Below are 14,350 nucleotides of genomic sequence, written 5' to 3' on the forward strand. Positions count from 1 at the left end.
TAATATGATCCAGCCTAGAAGCAAAATAACTCAGAAAACAAAAAACAAAACCAAAACATCTGTTTCATGAAGACTCTTTGTCTAAGAATGGTCTTCTCAGAGTGAATTTGAGAACAGAAGGGACAGGAAGAGCCTCAGTCACACGAGGTATCGCTGGATGGACCTGGGCCCAGAGTATCAGCAAAAGAATAAGGAGCATCACAGGCCTAGCTGAGCAGGCGACTGCTGGTCTGTTCCCTCTCTTTACAGACGAGAAAGCAGGTTTTTGTCTCACTTCCCCACAGGCCTGGAACACTGTGCGAGCACTGCTACTGCTGTCCCACGATGAGCAGTAATAATCAGCCTCGTCCTCAGCCTGGAGCCCAGTGATGGTCAGGGTGCCTGTGTTGCCAGACTTGGAGCCGGAGAATCGATCTGGGACCCCAGAGGGTCGATTGCTATTACCATAGATGATGGTTTTGGGGCCATTCCTGGGAATTGTTGGTGCCAGTTCACAACATAACCACCAATATTAGAGCTGCTTCCAGCGCAGGAGATGGTGACCCTCTGGCCCAGAGAACCAGACACTGAGGGCGGCTGAGTCAGCCTAGACTGGGCCCAGGACACTGTAAAGGGGGGAGAGACAGAGAAGGTGATGCTGGTATAGAGACAGGAGGAAGAAGCAGGGCCCATTTTGTCCTCCCAGGAAAGTGTGTCCCTTTCCCCTGTCCCCACATCAGTCACCTGTGCAGTGAGCGAGGAGGATGAGGAGGAGAGGAGACCAGGCCATGGTGGAGGTTATTGTGGATCCTTCCTTCCTTCTGCAGGCCCACAGCAGGGCAGACCTCCCCTAATGTCTCCCTTCCCCTCTTCATCCTCGGAGAGAGGGAGGGCCCATCCATGCAAATGAGAACCTGAGCTCTAGATCCCTCACTGGGCGTGGTCAGGTCCCTTGGCCATCAGTGAGGTCACAGCTGTGAGCCCTGAGCAGAAAGCACAAGCAGTGCCAGGTGCCAGGTCCCAGCTCTGATCACCCCTGACTCCTCTGAAACTGGCCTTGAGCTCCCCCTAATGTCCAGACACAGACACACCATTGTGTGACATGGTGACCAGAGCTCATCAGAGACAGCTCTTGCCTCCTCACTGCTCTGTCCACGGTTTCCTGCATTAGGACCAAGTCAAGTGTCCCCTTATATGTCTTCCCATCACCTGAAGGCAGACTCTATGCTCTACTCAGATTCTTCAGGGTGAGTCTGTCCATGTCTCTCTTGGCTATTCATGGGTCTGGTCTGATGAGGTGTCTCTACACAAACTCTTCTTAGATCAGGTTCAAGTCCAAAGCACTGACAGGTCCCCATGGACACGTGGCCCCTTTTGTGCAGGTCACTGGATCTTTCCTCTTATGTGATTCCTCCCTGGTTTCCAGGATTTCCTTCCTCTGAGGTTCCTGCAGCACTGAGGAGATGGGGAGAGATTCTCTCCAGGTTGTGCATAGAAGTCCTAGTGCCCATGCATAGAGGGGTTACTCACTGAAAATCTTTGTAATCCATTATGATTTCCACCTGCTTAAAACAACAGTTCCGCATACATTGTGGGCAGTGATTCCCTCCTAGGGTCTGTTCTCCCAGCGCACAGTCTGCAGGAGCCCTGCCATGTGAGGCTGTGTGTGGCACTGACCTCAGAGCACAAGGAACAAACCTGTAGGAAGTTCTAGGAGAAAATGAATAACAATTGCGGATGCTCTGACAAGGATCCGTTGACAGAGATTATGTATTAGTCACCACTTAGCCAAACCTGCATATAAATGGGTGTGTCCTTTTACATAAAATTCATCTCATTAAGATTGATTTAATTTCGATGCTGATGTCATTGAGAAGATGCAGGTAAAATCATTAGTGTATTTTTCCCAGGTCTGTGCTTACTCCAGAGAGAATATGGATGGAGATTGTGGTTAAAATCAAGGATAGAAAAACAATGGAATAGGAATGCCTTCTGTTTTCAGGTGAATAGGAGTCTATAAAATTTTACTAAAGTAGTTTGATTTTTTATTCATTTCTTCTTATTTTTTTTTTTAGTCATGAGTTTTATTATCATGGGTCTGATTTAGCAAGATGGAAAGCCCAACATGGTATCCAGTGAAACCCTATAAGGGGCCTGTTCCTTTGAATCTCAGAGCCATCTCGGTGATGGAATTATTAAACACTGAGAGAGGTTCCAGGACAAAACTATTTGGGGTCAGAATTGTCTCTGGGGTGTGCAAAGTTGTATCCCTGTGCCTTGTGTCCAGCATATTCAGGACAGAGCAAGTACTCATTCATCCATCCATGACTAAAAGAATAAATTTCTGTTACCCAAGGCCACCTGGACCCAGAAGTTCCAGGTCAATCAAAGAGCCCACATGTGAGTGGTGGAGAGGTGGAGATAAGGGGGACTGTGTCCCTGAGGTCACAAGCCTTGTGGCTCTGGGTCGGAACGGTAGAGTTTGCTGTAAAAGTCCACCCTGTCTGGAGGTGTCGCTGAGGGAGTGTCAGCCCAGCCCTGACAGCAGGGGGAGATTGTGTGTCACTTCCCTATGGCCTTGGCCTCATGAGAGCAGCATTCAGGCTGCTGCTCTCAGAATCAATGTACCACACAGCCCCTCAGGTGCAGATTGGAGTCCAGAGATGGTTGTGGACTGAGCTTCCCATGGGGACAGAGACCTGCTATAGGTTTCCTGATATCGGCCTTGTCCCGGGAGAGCTGGTGTTTAGTACACATCCTGGCTACCTGGTGACAGGACCCCAGTTACGCTCATTATTCCTGGGGTTTTCTGCTAATGGGGATTCTGCCTCCCAGTTACTGAGATCCTGAGGATGGCTGGGTGAGCATAGGTTGTCCCTGACTTCTGGAGGGACAAAGAGGCCTAGGAACTGAAGAGTCAAAAATAGTAGACACTCAGAGAGAGGGAAGATCCTTGTGTGTCTATGAGTGTGTGTGTGTGTGTGTGTGTGTGTGTGTGTGTGTTTCTGTGTGACCAAAAATGAGGCCAACTGGCCCTCAGTTCTTCTTGTGGCTTTCTTACACTGTGAAAGATGATTCTCCATAAAAATCTATCCATGAAGCTGATTCTCTGTTAAAATGTTCAGGACCCTGGATTCTGGATTAAAAGGGCAAGGGTCTGAAAGAACTTTTCTTGGAGGAGTATTTAATTCGGCAGTGAGGACTCCTTTAAGAACAGACCTGTTAGCAATTCACTGAATCAGAAGTCCAGGTCTTATTGAGTGACAGGAATCTGTCCCATTTTTTTTGTCTATAGACACAAAGCTTATAGTCATCCTATCCTCAAGTGTCAGAGATCACAGGACAGGGGGTGAGCACACACCCCCTCCTTCCTGCCCCCACACCACAGCCAATTCACAGCCCCCTGGGTCCCCAGGTGTCTCCTGGGATTGAGTAGGAGACAGAGATGGGCTAAAGCCTGTGATATAAGGGACAAGAGGAGAATGGTTCCATGGGGGATCTACTGTCCAGATAGTTCTTAAGAAAGAGATTCTGGGGCATAAGAAAAATGATTCTATATTCTGAAGTTTGCAGGAAGTCTCTGGAAGAGAATCACACCTCCTGAGAGGCTGAGGGAGCCCTGCTGTCATCTAGTTTTTAATAGATCAACTTTTATCACAACCAATTTTTTGTGACAATTACGACAACCAAGGTGTCAAGGTGACCAGGCAGGAGGCAGGGTGGGAGAGATAGCACCCCCTCCTGTCCAGGGTGAAGGTGAGTGGGAGGGTTTTTGGAATAGGAAAGAAACTGCATTTTCTCTTTCCCTTTCCCTGCTGATTTCTTCACTTCCTTATACCCCTTGTCCCTCCTCACCTACATCAAGTCATGGGTCACCATTATCACCGTGCTCCATCCCTCATCACCCACCAAGGATTAGTCTCCTCACCTCACTAGCTCCCTCCCCACACCCATGGCATCCACCAGGATGCTTCTTCTTCCCCTCAATCTGCCAGCTGACTGTGGCTGCAGGTGCACACGGCCATGCTGACGGCTCCCACCATGGATTTATGAAACTCCCTCCGGGGTGTCCCTAGTTCAGACACTCCATGACCTTTCATTTCTCACATTCCTTTCTGTGATCCATTGTTATGTCTTTCCCTGTCTGCAATACATAGTCAGATTTTCCTCAATTTCTTTGTAGTTAGAAAACATCTTCCATTCAGACTCCACACTGGAAAACAGAAAGTAGAAAGTAAGTTATATGGCATCACCTACTAACTGTTGATGTACTCAGTTGGTTTTCTCATTCAAGACAAAAAAAATGTTCAATTTGTTTTTCCAATTTGCTTTCATATTTTTCAGGGAGTTTGCAATTATTTTTTAAAACAGATTGCACATGTCTCAAGATGTTTACTTGGCACGTTTACCTTTTTGGTAATACCATTAGAATCACTTTCATTATCTTTAATTTATGAAGAAGTATAATTCTTCTTTAAAATGATTAAAATAAGTAATACAAGTTTTATTTTATATATTTCTAATGGTTTTACTGAATTATTTTATCAGTAAAATATTTTTAAAGTAAGTACCCTGAACTCACTATGTAATATATTTCTTCTCTCAAATAAAAACCCTGGGGTCCTTGGTTTGCTCAGTCAGTTAAGCATCTGACCCTTGATTTCAGCTCAGGTCATGATCTCACGGTTCCTGGATCAGGCTCGGAGCTGACAGTGTGGAGCGGGCTTGGGATTCTCTCTCTCCCTCAATCTCTGCCCCTCCCCCCTCAGAATAAATAAATAAAGTTAAAAAAAAAACTCGACTCCTTCTCATTACACTTTACTTCTCATTTTAGTTAGATTCGTTTTGTATTAGTAAGAAATTGAAGAGAAATATTAAGTAGTATTGGCCATAGCAATATTCTTTGATAATTTTTACCCTCTATGTCAATGTTAGATATAAGATAAAAAATGAAATAAAACAATTTATTTTTTATCTGCCTCTAATTTCCCAAGAAGTATTCTTTTTGTTAGTGTTTGTTTATATTAAAAATATGGAAAATTTAGGTGTTAAGGTAATATCCAGCTAATGGTGATATTCCTGTTAACAGTATTTGCCACAGCTGCAAACACTGATGCCATTGTTCAGTGTGCAGGTGAGTCTGGTGATGATTCCAGGGATTCCGAGAGGGAGGGTGGCTGGGACAGAGAATCTGCAAACACAGGCATATCAGAATGCAGAGAAGGGACAATTTGCAGCTGTTTGGAACCCGAGCCAAAGGCATTTGTCTCAGGCTAGGGGGCTTCCCTGAGGCCCTGAGGGCTGTCTCTACTTATGCAGTGACAGTGGAGCACGAGGAGGACAGGGGTCCAGACCATGGTGACACAGCCTCTTCTTAGGCCACAGAGCTGGGGCTGGGCTGCCTCTGACTTCTTTTATCCCCTCCCCATGGAACTCACACACGTGGGGCTTCTAATGCACGTGTGACCCATCCCTGCCTCTCCTTGTATGCACACGCAGGGTCTGGAGCCTTTGGACAGGAAGCCTATCTGATGTTCTAGTTTTCCCCATGACTGGGCCTGGAGGAAGCAATTGTTGAGACCACACACAGGTCCGTGTACAGGGGACTCAGCCAGGCTCAGAGAGGGCATGCCTGCCCAGTCCCCTTAGGAAGCCAGGGCCAGGCCCTGAGGCCTCCTGTCAGCTGGGACCCCTGTCCTGCAGAAACCCCCAGATATGGTCTTACATCGCCCCCGGCTGGTCTCCACGAGAACCCCTCCTTCGTTCCCTTTGTGCTCAAATCTCTTTTTCTCCTGCTTCCCTGATGCTTGTGTTTCCATCAAATGAGAGTGGCCTTCCAGGGAAGGACAGAGATGCCATCCTGGTGTGCTGTCCCTGATAATGCATCCTCTGTGGATGGGAGTCAAGGGGAAGGACACAGGCAGTCCTGACCCGGGAAAGCCTGTGAACTGCTGTGGAGCTGAGGACAAGACACAGGGAACAGAGAACAGAGGGGATCTGTCCCTGGGAGGGGCTCAGAGGAGGTGGGCTGACTCTGGGGGCAGAGTGTGGACAGGAGCTCACTTAGGGGACACACACTTTCACTGAGGAGGACACATATTGTGGGAATGTGAGGCCTTTCTGGAGCAGGACAGACAGGACTCCGCAAACCCTGATGCGGCTGCTGCAGGTGTGGGGATAGAATAGGACCTGGGCAGGGCAGGGACCACTACAGCGCCATCCTGTGACCTCCACTCCATGTGCTGGGAGACTTTTAATACCAGCTATGCCTGTCATCAGTGCTGCTTATTAGAGATATAGCTCTGAGGGAAGTTCCAGGAGAGAACTTGAGACAGGGATACCTGGAAGGGGACACTGGGCAGAGGGGCAGCTGGAGGAAGATGGAAACAGAGGAAACAGGGAAGGGAGAAATGGCACAAGTCCCCGGATGGGGCATGGGGAGATGACTGACTGGACCCTGGGCTATGGGAGAGGGAGGGATGGTCCAGAGTGTCAGGTGGATGGATCGTGATACTACAGAGATAGGGGTGCCCCGAATGTCACAGGTGAGGTCAGGTGGGAGAGCAGGTGGAGGGCAGGTGATGGGTCTGCTGTCCCTGTGTCACATTGAAACCATGATGTGAAGTGTGGAGAGGTGTAGAAATGTCACAGACAATCAAGGCTGCAGGAATGCCTTTCCTCCCCTATAGGAAGAATGCAGGTGTTACAGCAACTGCCTACCTGAGAGCTTTGTCTTCATCATTCATTCATCCATTCAGTCACTCACTCCTTCATTCTTTAAGCAAATATATATGGAATGTCCACATGTGACAGACTGGAAGTATAATGGGGGCAAGGACAGGGTCTAGGTCACGGCAGCAGGAGGAACTGACGATTGAGCATGATGGTGATGGTCCCACGGCTACTCCAGGGTCTGAGGACTTCACTGTGTCCCCCAGAGGTGCTGAGGGCTAAGATGTGTGAGTCTCCCACAGAGTCTTCCTTCCCAGGCATGCAGCTTGGGGCAGAGGTAGTTGTCTCTGTGCCTGCAAGGACCTGCAGGTTTACAAGGCTCTCATTCCCTGAGACACCTCAGCTTTGACCTGTTTGAGGTCCAGGTGCAAGAGGAGGCAAAGGGAGGAGGTCACAGTTCCAGTCCTGAGGACACCGCCATGCACTGAGCTCTGAAAACTTCAGACTCTGTGCTCCACTATTGATAGACTCCTGGTGGCACTGAAAACCTCTCCTTTCTCCCCATCAATGGTTTTGGGGAACAGACTGTTTTGTTCAGCCCCCTGCGAGTGTTTTTTCCCTCTTTGTCTCCAGCTACTTTTGCGGGCGGACTGCTTTTCTTGCATGAAGCATATATATATGCATACAAGCATAACATGTATATGAAGCATATATATATATATGAAGCATAAATATATATATTCAAATCATCAAAAAACAATGGAAAACTTAAATTCTTATGGAAAGAAATATACAGTGATACAAACACTTGGCACATAAAATACAGAAAAAGGAAAATTGTAGAATATTATGAAATATTGACATAAATATTCTAAATAAAATATCAATAGTGGGATACCCTTGTCAGACTAAAATAGTCATACTATGACCACATATGAGTTTTGCAAATATGGAGTGGGATTACATATGGGTGATTCCTCTAAGGTAAGACAACAAATTAGTAAATCAACAGATGAAAATCACGTGATCTCTCTGGACTGTGAAAAGTCATTTGCATAATTGAAAGCAAAGTTTTTAAAAATTATTTTATTTATTTTTTAAAATTCACATCCAATTTAGTTGGCATATAGTGCAATAATGATTTCAGGAGTAGAATCCAGTGATTCGTCTCCTACACATAACACCCATAGCTGAACCCAAGTGTCCTCCTTAATGCCCCCTTGCCCATTTAGCCCATCCCCCCAATAACAACCACTCCAGCAACCCTCAGTTTATTCTCTGTATTATAAGAGTCCTTATGTTTTGTCCCCCTCCCTGTTTTTATATTATTTTTACTTTCTTTCCCTTCTGTTCATCTATTTTGTATCTTAAATTCCACACATGAGTGAAGTCATATGATAGTTGTCTTTCTCTGACTAAATAATTTTGCTCAGCATAATACCCTCTAGTTCCATCCACATTATTGCAAATGGCAAGATTTCATTCTTTTTGATTGCTGAGTAATACTCCATTGTATATATATACCACATCTTAATCCATTCATCTGTTGATAGACATTTGGGCTCTTTCCTTACTTTGGCTATTGTCAATAGTGCTTCTATAAACATTGGGGTGCATGTGCCCCTTCAAAACAGCACCCCTGTACCCTTTGGATAAATACATAGTATTGCAATTGCTGGGTTGTAGCGTAGTTCTATTTCTAATTTTTTGAGGAACCTCCATACTGTTTTCCAGAGTGGCTACACCTGTTTGCATTCCCACCAGCAATGCAAAAGTGTTCCTCTTTCTCCCCATCCTCACCAACATCTGTCTTTTCCTGAGTTTTTATTTTAGCCATTATGACAGGTGTGAGGTGGTAGCTCATTGGGATTTTGATTTGTATTTCCCTGATGATGAGTCATGTTGAACATTTTTTTCATGTGTCGGTTGGCCATCTGGATGTCTTCTTTGGAAAAGTGTCTATTCATGTCATTTCTTCACTGGATTATTTGCTTTTTGGGTGTTGAGTTTGACAAGTTCTTTATAGATTTTTGATACTAACACTTTATCTTTTATGTCATTTGCAAATATCTTTTCCCATTCGTAGGTTGCCTTTTAGTTTTGTTGATTGATTCTTTCGCTGTGCAGAAGCTTTTCATCTTGATGAAGTCCCAATAGTTCATTTTTGCTTTTGTTTCCCTTGCCTCTGGAGACATATTGAGTAAGATGTTGCTGCAGTGGAGGTAAAAGAGGTTTTTGTCTGCTACTTCCTCTAGGATTTTGAAGGCTTCCTGTCTTATGTTTAGGTCTTTCATCCATTTTGAGTTTATTTTTGTGTATGATGTGAGAAAGTCGTCCAGGTTCATTCTTCTGCATGCCATTGTCCAGTTTTCCCAACACGATTTGCTGAAGAGACTGTCTTTATTCCATTGGATATTTTTTCCTACTTTGTCAAAGATTAGTTGGCCATACGTTTGTGGGTCCATTTGTGGGTTGTCTATTCTGTTCCATTGATCTGAATGTCTGTTTTTGTGCCAGTACCATACTGTGTTGATGATTACAGCTCTGTAACACATCTTGAGGTCTGAAATTATGATGCCTCCAGCTTTGATTTTCTTTTTCAGGATTGCTTTGGCTCTTCAGGGTCTTTTCTAGTTCTTCACAATTTTTAGGATTTGTTCGTTCTAGCTCTGTGAAGAATGCTGGTGTTATTTTGATAGAGATTTCATTGAATATGTAGATTGCTTTAGGTAGTATTGACATTTTAGCAATATTTGTTCTTCCAATCCATGAGCATGGGATATTTTTCAATTTTTTTGCGTCTTCTTCAATTTCTTTCATAAGCTTTCTATAGTTTTCAGTGTGTAGATTTTCACCTCTGTGGTTAGGTTTATTCCTAGGTATTTTATGGGTTTTGGTGCAGGTGTAAATGGGTTTTATACCTTGACTTCTCTTTCTGTTGTTCATTATTGGTGTATAGAAATGCAACCGATTTTTGTGCATTGATTTTATATCCAGCAACTTTGCTGAATTCATGGATCTGTTCTAGCAGTTTTTTGGGGGAATATTTTGGATTTTCCATATAGAGTGTCATGTCATCTGCGAAGAGTGAACGTTTGACTTCCTCCCTGCCTATTTGGATGCCTTTTGTGTCTTTGTGTTGTCTGATTGCTGAGGCTAGGACTTCCAATACTATGTTAAACAACAGTGGTGAGCGTGGACATCTCTGTCGTGTTCCTGAGCTTAGGGGGGATCTCTCATTTTTTCCCCATGGAGGATGATATTAGCGGTGGGTCTTTCATATTTGGCTTTTATGATATTGAGGTATTATCCTTCTATCCCTACTTTCTTGAGGGTTTTTATCAAGAAAGGATGCTGCATTTTGTCAAATGCTTTCTCTGCATCTATTGAGAGGATCATGTGGTTATTGTCCTTTCTTTTATTAATGTGATGTATAACATTGATTGATTTGCAGATATTGAATCAGTCCTTCATGTTAGGTATAAATACCACTTGATTGTGATGAATAATTCTTTTAATGCATTGTTGGATTGGTTGGTTAGTATCTTGTTGAGAATTTTGCATCCATTTTCATCCGGGAAATTGGACTATAGTTCTCCTTTTTAGTGGAGTCTTTGTCTGGTTTTGGAATCAAGGTAATTCTGGCCTTATAGAATGAGTTTTGAAGTTTTTCTTCCATTTCTATTTTTTAGTACAGCTTCAAAAGAATAGGAGTTACCTCTTCTTTAAATGTTTGGTAGAATTTTCCTGGAAAGCCATCCAGCCCTGGAGTCTTGTTTTTTGGGAGGTTCTTTATTACTAATTCAATTTCTTTGCCGGTTATGGGTCTGTTCAAATAATCTATTTCTTCCTGTTTCAGTTTTGGTAGTTTATATGTTTCTAGGAATTTGTCCATTTCTTCCAGATTGCCCAGTTTGTTGACATATAATAATATAATATTCTCATAATATTCTTCTTCTTCTTCTTCTTTTGTATTTCTACAGTGTTGGTTGTGACTTCTCCTCTTTCATTTCTGATTTTATTTATTTGGGTCCTTTCCTTTTTCTTTTTGATCAAACTGGCAAGGGGTTTATCAATTCTGTTAATAATTTTAAAGAACCAGCTCCTGTTTTTATTGATCTGTTCTACTATTTTTTTCATTTCCATAGCATTGATTTCTGCTCTAATCTTTATTATTTCCTGTCTTCTGCTGGTTTGGGGTTTTATTTACTGTTCTTTTTCCAGCTCCTTAAGGTGTAAGGTTAGGTTGTGTATCTGAGACCTTTCTTCCTTCTTTAGGAAGGCCTGGATTGCTATATACTTCCCTCTTATGACTGCCTTTGCTGCATCCTTGAGGTTTTGGGCTGTCAGATTATCAATTTCATTGGCTTCCATGTACTTTTTAATTTCCTATTTAACTTCTTGGTTAGCCCATTCATTCTTTAGTAGGGTGTTCTATAATTTCCAAGTATTCATTGTCTTTCCAAATTTTTTCATGTGTTTGATTTCGAGTTTCATAGCATTGTGGTCTGAAAATAAGCATGATATGATCTCTGTCTTTTTGAACTTGCTGGTGGCTGATTTGTGACCCAGTATGTGATCTATTCTGGAGAATATTCCATGTGCACTCTAGAAGAATGTGTATTCTGCTGCTTTAGGATGAAATGTTCTGAATATATCTGTTAAGTCCATCTGGTCCAGTGTATAACTCAAAGTCATTGTTTTCGTGTTGATTTTCTGTTTAGATGATCTGTTCATTGCTGTTTAGTGGGGTATTGAAGTCCCCTACTCTTATGGTATTATTATCAAGGAGGTTCTGTATGTTTGTGATTAATTGATTTATATATTTGGGTATCTACACATTGGGGATATAAATGTTTACAATTCTTAGATCTTGGTGGATAGACCCCTTATTTTTAATATAATGCCCTTCTTCATCTCTTTTTACAGTCCTTATTTTAAAATCTAGATTGTCTGATATAAGTACGGTTACTCTGGCTTTCTTTTGGTGACTATTAGCATGATAGATGGTTCTCCATTCCCTTACTTTCAACCTGAAGGTGTCTTTAGTTCTAAAATGGGTCTCTTGTAAACAGCATATAGATGGATCTTCTCTTCTTATCCATTCTGTTATCCTATGTCTTTTGATTGGAATGTTTAGAACTTTGACATTTCGAGTGAGTACTGAAAGATACGAATTTAGTGCCATTGTGTTGCGTGTAGAATTGGAGTTTCTGGTGGTGTTCTCTGGTCCTTTCTACTCTTTGTTGCTTTTGGCCTTTTTTGTTTCGTTTTGTCTTTTCTTCTCTCAGAGACTCCCTCTTAAAGTTTCTTGCAGGCTGGTTTAATGGTCACAAACTCCTTTAGTTTTTGTTTGTCTGGGAACTTCTTTATTTCTTGCATATTTTTCCAATTCAGCACATTGAATATGTCCTGTGACTCTTTTCTGGCCTGCTAAGTTTCTGTGGATAGGTCTGCTGTGAACCTGATATGTCTTACCTTATAGGTTAAGGACTTTTTTTCCCTTGCTGTTTTCATAATTCTTTCCTTGTCTATTTTGTGAATTTGACTATGTTGTGCCTATTGATAGTTGGTTTTTGTTGAATCTAATGGGAGTTCTCTGTGCTTCTTAGATTTTGATGTTTGTGTCTTTCCCCAGGTTGGGAACGTTTTCCATTATGCTTTGCTTGCATAAACTTTCTACTTGTTTTTCTCTCTTTTTATCTTCCGGGACTCCTATGATTTGGATGTTATTCCTTTTTAGTGAGTCACTGAGTTCTCTAATTGTTATATTGTGCTCTTTTGCCTTAGTTTCTCTCCTTTTTTCTGCTTCCTTATTCTCCATAATTGTATCTTCTATATCACTAATTTGCTTTTCTGCTTCATCCATCCTTGCAGCCATGGCATCAATTCGAGATTGCAGCTTAGTTATAGCATTTTTAGTTTTGTCCTGACTAGATTTTATTTCTTTTATCTCCATAGAAAGGGATTCTACTCTTTTTTTTAAACTCCAGTTAATATTCTTATTATCATGATTCTAAATTCTAGTTCAGACATCTTACTGATATCTGTGTTGATCAGGTCTCTGGCTGTCATTTCTTCCTATCTTTCTTTTAGGATGAATTCCTTTGTTTTGTCATTTTGGAGGAAGAAAAAGAATTAATAAAATAAAAAATAAAAATTAAGAAGATTAAAAACAAACAAAAAAATCAAATAAAGGAAGCTAGATGCTAGGTATGCTTTGGTCTTGTTGAAAGAAGCTTGATTGAACAGAGAAAAAAGGGAATGGAAAGAAAAGAAAAAAAATAAATGTTTAAAAATTAAGAAAATGTATACAATAAAACAGGATAAAATGAGTTGAAGAAGGTAAAATAGAATAAAAAATAACTTTCCAAAAAATATAGTCAAAAAATTAAAAAAATTATATGAAAGTGGAAAGTAAAAAATAATTTTTTCTCTTTCTGTATCCAAGAATAAGAAAGAAGAGGGAAAAAAAAGAAAACACAAAATAAAGAAATGAATAGATGGACCAGCAAACAGAATGAAATCCGAATGAAATTACATCCAGTTTCCCCTACAAGTCAAACTATGAAGCAGTTTATAGTCCATACCCTAATGAGTGGGAGAGACTTATGGTGTTCTTCTAGGGCTTGGTTGGTGCAGTTGGTCGGGGCTTGGTGTCATGGCTCCATTCTCCACTAGGTGGTGCTACTTAACTTACTGAAGTGGATTGGTGTGGCACGGTGTGCGGGATGTGTGTTGATGAATGGGAGAGGTTAAAATGGCGTCACCTAACTTTCCAGTCTCTAGATCAGAACTTTGTGCTCTATCTGACTGGCAATCAAGCACCCCTCCTTGGTCTCTGGGGTCCTTCCATTCTCCACTTCTATACTGTCCCTGTCCAAGACATCAGCCTGCCAGGCAGCACCTCCCTCCCAAATTTTATGTCATATGGGGCTGTATTTCCAAACTCTTCACTTCTGAGGGCCCTGCCACCTGGACCCACTCCAACTCTTTCATGGATGGTCTCCCTAGGCCGTGGCCAAATGCCGGCTTGCCCCCAGGAAAGTTCCTACTATCACGCAGCGGTAGAGGCTCAGAGGTGTGGCTGGATGCCGGCCTGCCACAGAATAAGTTTGTGCGATCGTGTAGTGGTAGCATTTCAACGCAATAACAACCCACTACCCACGTCAGGTTACGACTCACCCTGGCGTCTCTGTTCCGATACCAGCAATTGTGTTCTCTGCGGTCTGCTGGGAGCTTTGCCTGTGGGGAGTCCGTACAACCTCTACCAAATGCCTTCCTAGCAGGGTACCAGGGAAACTGCTTCTCCCATGTGGCCCGTCGATCCCTCAGACCTCACTGCCTGTCCTTGGGAATTCGGTCTTCCCACCAGCACGCCGCCAGGTAATGCGCTGCAGTGTTTCCAGTGCTGTCCTGCCCTGGTAATAGAGTCATAATGATACCAAAACCCTCTCCTTTCTGCTTTCTGCTTTCTCCCTTTCTTATTCAGGCACTTATGGGTGCTTCCACTCTTTCTCTCCAACTACTTTTGCAGGGAGTGCTTTTCCTGTATGTTCCTTCCTTTCTCTGTCCTCTGTCCCCAGATACCATTCCCTACCCTCTGTGGCTTCTCTCTCCCCCAGTTCACCTCTCCATGCCAAGTACCTTCCAAGTTCTGTGGCTCAAGTTATGCAGATTGTTGTGTGAATCCTCAGAG

The 14,350-nt window shown here is 42.8% G+C and overlaps 1 protein-coding gene, 2 long non-coding RNA genes and 1 gene segment (V, D, J or C); 2 read left to right on the forward strand and 2 right to left on the reverse strand.

Moving 5' to 3' along the window:
- Window positions 1-14,350, reverse strand: part of LOC125148931 (immunoglobulin lambda variable 5-37-like) — a 1,027,427-nt gene that overhangs the window by 791,314 nt on the left and 221,763 nt on the right.
- Window positions 1-14,350, forward strand: part of LOC125148968 (uncharacterized) — an 863,358-nt gene that overhangs the window by 790,150 nt on the left and 58,858 nt on the right. The gene's annotated exons all lie outside the window — the stretch shown is intronic.
- The window catches only part of LOC125148935 (immunoglobulin lambda-1 light chain-like), an 899,300-nt gene that overhangs the window by 767,163 nt on the left and 117,787 nt on the right, over window positions 1-14,350 (reverse strand). The window lies entirely within an intron of this gene.
- LOC125148995 (uncharacterized) overlaps window positions 1-14,350 on the forward strand; it is a 28,152-nt gene that overhangs the window by 12,193 nt on the left and 1,609 nt on the right. Inside the window, exons 2-3 of the long non-coding RNA XR_007145773.1 lie at window positions 1,639-1,645; window positions 7,102-7,107. This is a non-coding gene — a long non-coding RNA (uncharacterized LOC125148995). The remainder of the gene's footprint in view (window positions 1-1,638; window positions 1,646-7,101; window positions 7,108-14,350) is intronic.

Source organism: Prionailurus viverrinus, chromosome D3 (assembly GCF_022837055.1).
Source record: "Prionailurus viverrinus isolate Anna chromosome D3, UM_Priviv_1.0, whole genome shotgun sequence".
Classification (NCBI taxonomy): domain Eukaryota; kingdom Metazoa; phylum Chordata; class Mammalia; order Carnivora; family Felidae; genus Prionailurus; species Prionailurus viverrinus.